Source organism: Ambystoma mexicanum, chromosome 6q (assembly GCF_040938575.1).
Source record: "Ambystoma mexicanum isolate Mex_15411 chromosome 6q, UKY_AmexF1_1, whole genome shotgun sequence".
NCBI classification, from domain to species: domain Eukaryota; kingdom Metazoa; phylum Chordata; class Amphibia; order Caudata; family Ambystomatidae; genus Ambystoma; species Ambystoma mexicanum.
This window is the reverse complement of record NC_090937.1, coordinates 935400530-935414006: the sequence shown is the minus strand read 5'-3', so window position 1 is coordinate 935414006 and position 13477 is coordinate 935400530. Positions and strand designations below refer to the sequence as shown.

The 13477-nt window shown below is 42.4% G+C and overlaps 1 long non-coding RNA gene across 1 annotated transcript in view; it reads left to right on the top strand.

The window, feature by feature from the left end:
- The first annotated feature begins 515 nt into the window (after nucleotides 1-515).
- LOC138516380 (uncharacterized) overlaps nucleotides 516-13477 on the top strand; it is a 128035-nt gene continuing 115073 nt past the window's right edge. Inside the window, exon 1 of the long non-coding RNA XR_011282265.1 lies at nucleotides 516-760. This is a non-coding gene — a long non-coding RNA (uncharacterized lncRNA). The remainder of the gene's footprint in view (nucleotides 761-13477) is intronic.

The following is a 13477-nucleotide window of genomic DNA, read 5'->3' as shown; positions in this document are numbered from 1 at the left end:
GAATGAGCTATGAAGCAGGGAAAAGGTTAACACACTTGCAGAAATCAGCTGTATATGAACAAGTCACAAGCTGAATGCTAGCTTTTAGGCATGGCATTCCGTACATTCAAGGCATGGATTAAGAGTGCAATTGATTTGAGTATCAGTAGAACATGCAAATATCACTGTTTTTTTTAGCATGTTGCACTGTAAAAAATATATTATTCTAAGCCAGCTGCTGCATATACAAAATGTCCACCAGGCACGTTCTCTTCTACCGGTCAAAGCCATCAGCTCTGGTGGACACACAACAACTCACCGTAAATCAAAATCTGGGCAGACTAAGAGCTCGATTCATGGAATTATTTGCATGTAAAATACTGGATTTGCGTGACAAAATACGTGCAGAATCCTGTCTGTCGATTGATGGAATCTACTGCGTGGGATATTTTGCTGACTTGCATCGATTACCAGCATGCTCTGCGCGTCTCTGCGAGCGGCCGAGTGCCTTGCGCCAGAGACCACACAGGGCGTGGGCGAGGCATACGTAGACGGCGGATTTGTGGACGGAACACTGAAAATGGGTGACAACATGCCAAAAAGTGGGCGTTACTAGGGTTGTCACGGCAGCAGTCCAAGACAAGTCAACAAGTGTGCACGACAAAGCATGTAAAATGACCGTGCACACTCTCGCCTGCGAAATGCCCACACACAGCCCTCGATCTCTCCACCACCCGAAAGAAGGTGTACAGACTTGAGCAGAGGATTCGCAGCTTTGGAGGTGAGTTTGAAAGTTTGGTGTGTGCACGCAGACGGGGTCCTGACCGTTCCTGAACCCTGCACGTAAGCAGCGTAGCAGGGTGCAGGAACGGTTAACGGTTGTTTGCATGCAGATTTTCTCGAGTAATAACCAAGTTACGATAACTCTTACGCATGTTGTTGGGGTGCCAGTGACAGTTGCGGGAGGCCCTGTGAAGGGACCCTTAGGTGCAGACCTGCTTGCGGGGGACCCCACGCACTGTTTACAGGGTGCATGTATGCGCATCTGGGGAGCACGGAAATGTAGCTGTTTCTGGTTGTTTTGGCTTTGCATTTGGGCATGTCGGGGCGTTCCTGCTGTGACTTGCGAATACGGTTCATTTACGTGAGGGATTCCATGAATACGTGGAGCGCGCAGTGTAACTTCTGCACGCCGGCTCGTGCAGGGTCGTTCTTGGCGCGCATGCATTGCAGGATAAATGCATGCTTTCCATGAATTGGGCCCTAAAGCTGCAGAAATGCACAAAAGAACAAGGAAGAACGCACTCTTGTTCTATGCCCCAAAACTGCGGAGCGTCATACTCATCAACATCAGGCTTTCTGCGACCTTTATCCAAGTTAGAGAAGACTCTCCCCTTCAAAGAACACCTTTTTCACAGCTGTAGGAATCACATGCCCTTTGCCAATCCAGACCAGTATCAATCCTGCAGACCACTCTTTATAGTCCACCCCTCTTTTCTACATCCCAGATTCCCTTTCAGCACTCTCACGCTTCCTACTAACTGTGAATGTTAAATATTCCTTACAATCCTAACTTGTATACCGGTAATACGTGCTAGTCTGGAAGGACCTCCCCTCTCCCCGTTCCTGTGTAATGTATTCTTTCCCTACTCTTCAAAGACTATATCACCAATCTCTGATCCCTCCACTGAACTCTACATCGCCCCCACCCAAGCTCCCTCCCCTTCCCTGCAACTGCTAGGTGCATATCCTATATTTCGTAGCTATGCTCACATTTTATAAATCCCATACTTATATACATACATACATATAAATACATAGATATGCTTGGAACTCCAACTGATGTACAGTGTCCCATTGCCTTCCAAAGGCAGGCTTGCTCCTCAATAATTACACATAAATATTGCAGATTTATTTTTATAGGCACCGTGTGTAATAGTGACCAGTGTATTGGGGAGGGGGGGTTATTTTAATAGGTTTGCATGTTTCTCACTTGCTACACCCCACAAATACCTTTGCTGGATGTACACATAGTAAAACACTGCGGTTTAGTTATATAGCCTGGCAGTATGTTCTTTGCTGCCACGCTGGGGTTTTTTGCCTCTGCATGAATTGTTCCATAGGGTGCAGCATAAAAACATGGTTTGTGTTACATAATAATATGATTATCCACACTTACTGACCATCTAACACCTCATCACAGTCTGTATGACTTAACCTCATTAATGTGCACAACATTGTTCCAGTGAGGATTAGCAAGTGAGTGTCATTGGAATATAATCGAAAGAGAAAACAGAGTCTCTTCATAAACGATCCGATGGGTACGTTGCTTTATTTGTATAGCTGTCAACTTTGCTAAGGTGCCCAAACGACTGAAAGCCAGATTGGGTGACCATTTCAAAACTTGCACAAGGCTAACAAGTTGACACGAGGAGCAGACAAAATAAGGGGAGAACAACAATGAGTACAGAATTGCTGATCCTCTGAGAAGCTGAAACAAACAGTATTAACATGACATTATGTGGAAAAACTCTAACCCCAATTATAAGAGATCAATAAGAAACATGGGGGGAGACCCCCAGAGCGTGAAACGCAAGGCTGAGCTGCTGGACAGGGGCAGCACGGCCACCTACGCGGCTGTGGCAGTAGTCAACCCACACGGGGGCCAGACCAGACAGGCCTAGACAAATAAAGTGCCAGAGCATTGTGTGAGGGGGGTGGCCGGGCCAAAAACGGACAGCCTAGTCGAGGCCACATGACGGGTAGTCTGAACCAGGCTCCCCGGCCATGTCCCAATCAGTTCGTCTCATGGCCAGTGAGGCAGTGTGAGGAATTCGACCAGCTGCATGGTGGGTGTGCGCTCACCTGGGCTTTTTGAAATGTAATATGAAATTTATTAATGGTTGATCAACCTCTGGAAAATGTGTGGGGCTAATCCGCACACATTTTCCTATGCTCACCACACAACATACACATAGACCCGTGTGCTCTGGGTGGACAAAGCCTACAGGCGCAATCCTCCCTGACATATTTAGTTGGGATCTGACAGGTTGAGTACATGACGCATCTCAGAAGGGGAGTCCCAAAACCTTCCTCCTGCCCTGGCCAGCCTAATTATCTATCAAATGCACCATGGATCCGCCCTGTCCATTTGTTTACCTTCTGCAGATGGTGACAGCAATTAATGTAGTTAACATACTAATAGAGTATATTTCCAACAGGTTCACATAGTGCCTGGCTGCAGGACTAACAAAGGAGACAGGAAACCCCAATAACCGTTGATATGGACTATGTCAACATGAAGCCAGCTCACACGTCTCAGTATCGAGGGCAGTGACATGTCATGTCTGGGTCTATTTGTTTAGAGTAGGCAACTCTCGCATGGGCACCCCATTCAGTGGGTAGGAGTATGTGATTTGATGGAAACAGAAAGTCTTTTCTCGCCACAGTTTCAAGGGAGAGCTGACACTTTAATCAGGAACCACAGAGAGCTCAATTAACCATAGAGACCATTTGATCCACAACAGGCAGGAAGATGGGTGGGACTTACTATTACATGTTTTCACCCCGTTGCCTTGTTCTGTTGCAAAGCACTCTAGTTATGACCTTATGCATACAGGAGATTGTTTGTGGGGACTCAGGATTGGTTCATTAAGGTAGGCTTAGCCTACACCAATCACTGTGAACCATTTGGTTTGAAAAGAGGGTTGAGATCCTCTTTTGGGCAGATCATCTGAAGACTTTGCAAGGAGCAACAAGAAGAACTCAGCATTGGACCCTGGCAGAAGGTACTGTCCATCTTACATTTTCCACTAGTGAAGGAAAGCCAGGATTTCCAAGAGGAAAGCAAGACCCCTCTCCTAAGCATCTCCCAGGGAAACTGGAGGGAGATACTGAATCCAGGGCACCCTCCACCAGCTCTAGAACCGGTACCCAGCCAGCACACAGCATGCCTTGCTAGGCCCTGCAGCAAGCTTCCTAGGTGGTAAGTGCCAGAGAGTCTCTGAACCAAACCAAGGACATGGCCGCTGCCTGCAACACTCTCCTCAGCGTTGGGCCATCCGCCTTAATGGACAACACAAGCTTAGTGAAGAAGCTAGGAGGAGTGCATCGACAAGCATCAACCAGCGTCTGCCTTAAAAGACATTTTTCGAGCAAGTCAAGCCCCTTGAGCTGCAACCGACTGCACCGCTGACCGTTATTACGCCATCCGTGTTTTATAAAGAAAGAATAGGTACACGAGAAATACCTGTTTATTGAACGTTTAAGGTGATAGAAGACGTTGAATGAAGAGAAAGGGATTTGAGGAAATGTGTGCAGAGAATCCCGGACAGATGCACCCTCATAAATGTAAATGTTTGAAGTCTGTGACAAAATGCAACACTGAAATAAGGCACATGCATTTTTGAGGCGATGCATTAAGAATCCCCTTTTTCTTCACTGCAATATTTTATTTTATTATTAATTTTATTAGAACATTTTTCAGCACTGGCCCTACCAAGATGGTGTTGGGGCATGTTACAAGGTTAAAAAGTTCAAAAGATGGGAGTTGAAACAGAAGTTACACCATTTTTACGGGATAGGATCGTAAAATCAGGATAGACAAGCAGTAGCAGGGGAGGTGGCGGGGTGGAAGCAACAACGTATTTTCCTCCACCTTGGTCTCCTGTATTATTCCATCCCCATCTATCTGCTTATTGCCCCAAAACGCCCTTGAAAGCTGAGTTGCAGAAGAGAGACAGGATTCAGGTCAGCTTGCCACATATTTCAGTGCTCTGTGTTTGCCTGACCATCAGGACCATGACAGGATGTTTGCTGCTTAGAAGACAAGATGATCCTAATTCCAAACCAGGCAGTTGAAATGAGGTACATATTTGCACCAAAGTGATTGCACTCCCAGTCTATGAATGCCAAATACTTACTCAAATCTTAGTCAATGTACAGTAGAGTCTCCTACTTGAGTTAGTAAAACAGTGAGAGGATGTATATTTTTATATAATACATTTTCAACCTTCTTTAATTTCAAATATGTCAAAACAGGAATGGCCAGTGTATTCTTGACTGTTTGTTTTCACTTTGGACTTTGGAGACAGTTATGTGATAATAATAATAATAATAATAATAATAATAATAATAATAATAATAATAATAATAATAATAATAATAATAACACACTTTCATATAGTGGTCCACATTGGATTTTAAATGCTTGTTAGCACTGTAATAGTACATCTCATTGTTGCCCAATTTAATAGTATGCATTTAATCGACTATAAAAAAACAGCCACAAAATAAGTTATCTGTTTCGGCATCTGAACCTGGGACTGCAGGGTGTATTCAAAATTCTGAGGCAAGCCTTTAACTTTCCAAACTTGTTTACCACCTTAAAGAATGCACACAATGTTTGTGAATCTGTGAAAGCAAAACATAGGTATTATTATTATTTGTATTATTATCATTATATTTATTATTGAGCATGGACCTATCTTCCTGAAGTAACGTAGCACTTTACAAGTCATGGGGGGGGAGTACGGGTAAATATATTGCTGTAAGCTGGTGAGATATTGTTGAATCTGGCTGTTGCTCCTATTCTGAACACGCACAAAATAGTTCTTCCCCCACAATCTATCACTTGAATATCTGTCCCGTTCGCATGAAGAGGACCACTTCCGAGACTATGTGAAATTCATGATCTTGGCACATGAGGAGTCCATTGAGTTGAGTTGTTGTCTTTTAGGTACACCATTTACTAAGAAAGTTAAAGATTGCTCTATTGGACGTTGTATTCCCAGAGTGTGCACTTTTTGTTTTAGATCTAATGGTAAATACACTACTTTTCCACGAATGCCTTTCACCAATTCAGAGGGAGGTAATTTTGCTGTTTTTGGTTGAAGGCGTATTATTGCTTAAAAGGGGTGCACTGTTTGAATTATGATGCTCTCATATAAATTGAGTTGTTGTAGGGGTTTTCGCAGTGGGAATAATTCCAAATTATTTGTGATAGCACGTGAAGGAGTTTCAGAAAACAGATTGTTTGGATTTTGGGAGACTTGTGGATACATTGGTTGAAGGTGCATGCAGAAAGCTGTGGAGTAGCTGTAGATCTTGGATTCCCACATGTGGAAGTGCACTGGCATCGAGTACGTGGAATGAAGTGGTTGGACTTGCTACCTCTCTGTGCTACTTTGGAGACAGAGCATCATCCAGACATAATTATAATTAATTGTGGAGGGAACAGTTTAGGACATGTGTCTGGTATTTCTTTGCAATTTGCAATGAAAGAAGGACTTGGGAAGGTCATGGACATGTTTGCAAATTCTCAAGTCATTTTTTCTCGGATTGCGCAGAGACAAATGTGGCTGCGTTCTTCTTCATTTGGTCCACAAATGGAGAAAGCGAGGCACAATGTCAATAAGGCTGTTTGTGCCTTTCTAAGAAAAGTTGGCATGTCCTCTTTTCACAATGAAAATATTATGTTTCGTAGAACATACATTTTTCGCAGAGATGGAGTCCATCTTACTTATGCTGGCAATCAGATTTTTCTGAGAAATGTACAAAATGCATTGCAACCTTTTTGGAATTACAGCCATCCATTTTGTAGTAGGCGTTGACTATTTCAAGATTTTAAAACACAAACAAACACCACCAAAAGGCTCTTTTCAGAGCCACCACTTCCTCCCAGACAAAAGTACATTGGTATGATAGGGCAGCACCCCACCATTTTAGATGTCCGCGAACTGTCCGCGAACTTCTAAAAAATACACAAGGTCCTGCTCCATTTATTTTCCACTTCTATTTTTAAACTGTGAAAGGTGGCTCTGAAAAGAGCCTTTTTTATTTTTGTTGTTTTATATTTTTTTGGGTTTTTTACACATGACACACTAGGAGAGGAGGGAAAAGGAGGGTAAGGGGGGACACCAACCACAGGGATAGGAAAGGGCGGGTGGAGAGAGAAAGATGTAGGGTGGGCCTTACATAGGTATTGGGCAGGTCTTCTCGTGCTCTGAGACCAGCGTCTTAAAAGAACTTCGAAGTCTATCCCCCCTGCAGAGTACTGCGTCACAGTATACACACAACTGTGACCCTCGAAAGGTAAGGGTCATCAGCATTGTCAATGGCCTGTGAGGCAGCTGGAGGAATACGCTGTCCCACAGGAGTGTTCCTTGTGGTGATATTATCGGAAACGGAGGATGTAGTAGAGGAAGTCAACCTACTACACTCCTCGCAAGGTACAACCTTGCAAATGGCCCCACCGTGGAATGACCTTAGGTGTTGCTTCATTGTAGTCGTACCAAAGCTGTACGAACCAAGCCTCCCGTGACTCAGTACCATTTTGCACTGGTTGCAGGTGACTTTGTTTGCACGCGTCTTAGGTACGTTACCATGAATGGTAAATAACCGCCACACCCAAGACTCATGGCGAGTGCTGGTGGTAGGGACTTCCACTACCTCATTCTCGTCATCCTCTTCATCTGCATCCTCGCTACTGTTCCCCTCTTCAGGCCCCTGGGGAGGTGGCGGTGGTGGAGGCGGTGGGGGTGATGCTGAGGCAGATGTAGCACCAGGTGGCAGTAGTGCAGCCATGGATGCCATCAGGTTTCAGAAATAAATCTGGAAAATTGGCAGCAAAAATGCACTGTGTTCTGTAAGATAGCCAGAAACACATCATTTTGCGATGAGCTCTAGGGTGTGGCCTTTTATAGGGGTGCTTGTGCGCGGTTTGTGGACACCCGCGATGTCTGCGGACAGATCGAACACCAAAAAAAGGTTCAAAAAGTCCCAAAAAGTATGTAGAAAGTCATGATTACTGTCTGGGACTTGTGCTATGGTGATTTATTATTGAAACATATTGTGGATTGCCTGAAAAGCTAGTTTTAAATTGTTCGGGGACACGAACAGTGTCCGCAGTCAGAAAACACGTTCAGCGTGGGCGCGGTCACATGATGACTTTGCGAACATGTCCGCGAAGGGAACCAGTGTCTGCAGGACACCAAATGCACGGGAAGTGTTTTAATTTTACTTTATTATATATGGATGTTAAATTTATGACAGAGAAGGTGAAGCAGAAACTGAGACAAACACAGGAGAATTGGGGGTTTCAAGAGGATTCTTATGAGGTGAAGAAGGGATGGAAGTCTCATCAAAACGTTTTTGTTCATGGAGAGGGTTTGTGGATAATTGACTGGTATATGGTGAGGGGGGACAGGTACATGTGGGACAATGGTATCTAGTTTTTTGTTTCAAGTAATCCTCCACAATGTTTTTTAAATTGTTGAAATTTTCCATGAGTAGGTCAATTTTTTCTTCCATGTGCTGGGGAGTCTTATCCAATATTTCTTTTTGTTTACTATTTTCCATGTTTGAACGGTCTGTACAAAAAAATGTATATGTTAAATGTATATAAAATAATATTTATTAATTGGTTTATTTAGAAAAGTGTCTACCATTAGGTTCACTATCTTCAGACATTTCCTCACGTGGGAAATGCTCCTCTAGCCACTGCAAAGTACTAGACATTTCTGTGAGAAAAAAAAAATAATGTCACTTTTTTGTATCTAATACAGAAAGTTTAGAAATATATGAGTAAAATGAAGTACACTTACTAACTTCTGCTAAGGTGTGTTCTTACTGGTCTGTAGATCTGCTGTTGCTCTTAGTTGTGGAGTTTCTGTGATGTTGGAAGCCTATCTTTCTTCTTTTGATATATTCCATTTTAGAACATATTGTATTTAAATTAATGGTTGATGTGTTATATATATGGGTTACACTTCTTATTTATTACTACTTATAATGTGTATGTGTGCTGGTTTGTGAATTTGTGCAGTGTTCATATGTTATGATATAAAAATTAAAGATACCCCCCAGACCTTTTGGGTAGTGCTGCTGTTGTCCGCACATGTCCGCGGACATTAGAAGAGTTCGCGGACATCAAATTCAGTAGAGGGGGTTCAGTATGTTCCATGTTACATGTACATATAGTCAGAGATATTATTGTTAAACTGTGCTACTAAAAACCTATGAAATTCAGTAAACAAACTGTGTTAAAGGGACGTTATGGTTAAGTTGCGCTACTAAAAACCTATGAAATTCAGTAAAACAACTTTGTTAAAGGGACGATATGGTTCCAAGTAAAACCGAAAAACCCCTGAAATTCGCCAGTTATGGTAAGTTAAACAACCATAACTCGTGCCTCCACTGTGCACTGCTAATACTAACACCCAGGACATCAAAGATGACATCACAAGTGGCATTGATGACATCACTGATGACATCACATGTGCATTTACTTTTCATAAAAAGTCTGTGCAATGCATTCTTATTATAATGTTCACAAAAAAGTGTCAAGGATCATTTGCATAAATATCATGAGCCACTTAGTGCATTAATCAATACATTGATACAAATACATTCTATTATAAATTCTATCAAGTATACTAACATACTCATGTAGAAACATACGCATTGTGTGCAACATACATGATGGAAGTGTAATATACATCATTTTGCGATATTCAATACTGAAATGATAACTACTTATTACAGTTTTGATACTGTTACACATGTAATAAGTAGCTAATAAAACCTACTTACTACAGATAAAACACAAATAAATAACAACACATACAAATATGAGTATATACATGGAAAGTGAAATAAGCAAAAAACAATAGCAGTAGCAGAAAGTGTTCATAACCTAACTAATTATCTTTTTGTATAGAAATGATTATTCTGTTTCAAAGGTGCAACTTACCGTATGTATCACATGATGTGACTGCACCCTAAAGAAAGTAGTGTGAGTTAAATGTGTACAAATATGAATATATACAGGGAAAGTATAGTGATAAAAAAAAGAAATATCAAAAGTGCTGATAACCCTAATGATTATCTTAATGCACAGAAACAATTGCGGTCTTTCAAGCCTATGCCTTCCCTTATGTTTATGTTTCATATGATATGACTGGACCCAAAGAGAATTACTGTGAAAAAAAAAACTTGAGGGATAACTTTACTAATAAAGTACCTTTTCAATTGTTATTTCCTGCCTCCTACTGAAGAAAACCATATGCCCTAGATATGTCAGTAAAGGGATAAAGGGGGAGCCAGACATGTGATGTCATCAGTGATGACATCAATGACATTTGTGATGTCATCTTTGATGTCCTGGATGTTAGTCTTAGCAGTGCACAGTGGTGGCGCGAGTAATGGTTGTTTAACTTACCATAACTGGCGAATTTCAGGGGTTTTTCGGTTTTACTTGGAACCATAACATCCCTTTAACAAAGTTTTTTTACTGAATATATATATATATATATATATATATATATATATATATATATACATACATATATATATATATAAAGATTATTTATTTATTTATTGCACATTTGTAAGGCACCTATACAGCAGAAAGTGTTTAGAGGTGCCACAAGACTAAGGGGGAACATAGGCCTTGTGAAATTCGGATCGTGCAAGTGCACCAAACAGGAAGTGCAAAGGGAGGGGTTGGTTAGGGAGGGGGCATTGGGGATAAAGGAGGGAGGAGGCCCCTGGGGCTGGGTAAGTGCTAAGGGGAGCTGGGATAGCGAGTGCACTGGGGACGGGATAAGGGTCAAGTGTGAGGAGGGGGGTGGGCCAGACTCAGTGGTCTAGTCAGCGAGGGTGCCCAAAGGCAAGTGCTGATCAAGGGGTGCTGGGGCAGACTGGTCGAGGGAGGACCTGGCCCCTGTATGACTCAGAAGAGACCAGGCAGCCTGTCGCAGCAGCAAGGGGGAATTAGCAAGGAAGGAGGAGAAGGAAGGAGGAGGAGGAAAAGGAAGGTCTCGAGAAGCTTCCGGAACGTAAGGAGATCCGGCTCAAATCTGAGAGGGGCCGGGAGGCCATTCCAGAGGGAGGCTCCTAGAAAGAGATCTACCCCCCACTCTGTGCTTGGAGAGACGTCTGACTTGCAGAGAGTTAGAGCTAGAGGACCGAAGGACACTAGCAGCGAGGTATTTAGGGAGAGAAAGTTTGATTAGTGTGGTCCCAGGCCCAAGAAAGCCTTGTGAATGATGCAGAGGGTAATTTGATCGAGTCAGCCAAAAAGTCCTTAAAGAACGACTGCAATAAGTAACAACATTTTGCCAAGCCACAAACCCACAAATAAATTTTGACTTGTGCTGAAATCTGGTGGACCGGGCTGGGGTGTACAAATGTCATGTGGATATGTAATGTCAGGAGGGTCCTAACAGGTAACTAGGCAAAATGCGGTGCCGATTGGTGAAACGGTGTGTAATTGTAAAAGGAACAAGACTTCGCCAAGCCACAAACCCACAAACACATTTTGTCTTGTGCTGACATCTGAGGAACGGGGTAGGATGTACAAATGTCATGTAGCCAGTAATGCCTGGAGGGTCCTAACAGATACCTTTGCAAAATTTGGTGAAGATTGGTGAAACAATGTGGAATTGTATAAGGAACACTGCTTTGCCACAAACCCACAAACCGACAAACAAATTTTGACTCGTTCTGAAATCCAGGGAAAGGGGTGGGGTGTCCAAATGTCATGTAACCAGTAATGTCTGGAGGCTCCTAAAAGGCAACAAATCCTGCCACAAACACATTTTGACTTTTATATATATAGATAGAATAGATTAGTTGTTGCTATATTTTCACACTTTGAAAAAATATTGTACAGTAAATTGGATGTGAAAAGCTAATCCCAGCATTAGGTGGAATTGGTTTATTTACAGAGATAATACCATGCATTGGTATACTGTACCACTAGTTCCCGAATTTCAGGTCACGCACACATCTGCTATTTTTTGCTGTCAGTTACTGTTAAGATGGATTTCTGAACTCTGACCTGGACGGGCAGAGGTTCAGAAGGCTTGTCGGAATAGAAAATATATCATGCCTCCTATTTTGGAAAATATATTTAATATTGGCCTATGCCAAGCTGCTTGAAAGTCGCTTGCGAGAAAATCTGCGTTGCAAGGTCTTGACCTTTAATCCATGTAGGTTGCCATTTTAGGTCAAACCGCCATTTTAGGATTTGTGTGGAAAAGTCACCCTGTGAGCTAAAATGGTGGACAATGTCATTGCAAAATACAATATGGCCGTCTTGACCTCTGTACATCGCTAATGTGTAATCTGCCTGCAGGCTACTTGTTGAGGTCATGAACTGAGACCTCGTCCTACGTTGACCTATGTGTAAAAAGATTACTTGTGCAATGAAACCAATCCACGAGTATATATTATAATAATGTATTTACATGTCGAACAAAGAACATCTGTTTTACTACAGTGTATTAATGTTTAAGAAGACCTGCAATGCGAAACTTTAGAATACACAATTAATGCATACGCTTATTGTTACATGTAATAAAAACAAACCAGTTAGATGCGGTTATTTGGGATTCAGCAACAAACCCTAGAATTGGTGATGTGTAAAGTGGAATATTAACCCGAAGTGGTGCTGGACATAGTGCCCACAAAATGTATGAAAGGCGAATACATTCTAATGTAAACCGTCTATCACTGAACACACTGAACCACGCTGGAGTTCGTTGTGTTGTACTGAGGGCCGATAGCTATCTGACTTTGCACTGTTTTTGTAATTGAATTCAGTAGAGAATAAAGTACTTTGTATGTTCTTTTGTAACCTGTATTAGGTGTATTTCCTTTTGGGGTACTGAGCCTCGATATTTTGTTTATGTTTTTACAGTTGGCGCCCGAATAGGGACCCTCAAGATTGATGTCGGTTTGTTGAAGGTTGACACGCTATCGGCCCGGGATCGGACGGTGTGACAAAAAGTAAATGTCCCCTGGATAAGACGCAACACCTCAACAGTGCTGCACGATCCGATCCCTGGACGACTAGCCTGTGGTCTGAGAAGCCATCTCGACGAGGGTCCCCTTATCGAGGCGGGCAGATTTGCCGAAATCCCCATACATGAGGTAAGATTAGTTAGGTAAGATTCTTAGAAGTACCGATCGGTCCGCCTTAGATTTGGCCAGGTGAGTCGTGACCCGACTCTTAATTTAACCCTTGCAATTTGAATTTTGGCGCATTGTATCTGCAGACACAATTATTGACCAGGTAACACCAAGAATTTGAGATATGCCTGGGAAATTGTCTACCTGCTTTAGGGCATTATTCCGCAGTGATAGACAATCTTTGGAATTTAGCCGTCCCGCACCACAGGAGGGGTCGCCGGCATGCACTATGTACTGTAAGCATGGCATTGGAAGTATAGTATTTAATGTTATTTGGCACAGACAAACCAGACATGCCTCTGAACTTCAGTGGCCAATCAATGGTAGTTTTGAGATCCCTCGCATTGAATATTTGGAGTCAGTATTGTTAAAGAAAAAGGCTAGACCTGCAGCATTTGATGTTTTGCAGAATTGGAAAAAAGAAGCGTTACAACAGCTTAAGAGTAGAGAGAAACAGGCGCGCCGTCATGATTGCCGAAAAAGCATTATTATATGACCAGGATAAACAGTCTGAATCGGCTAA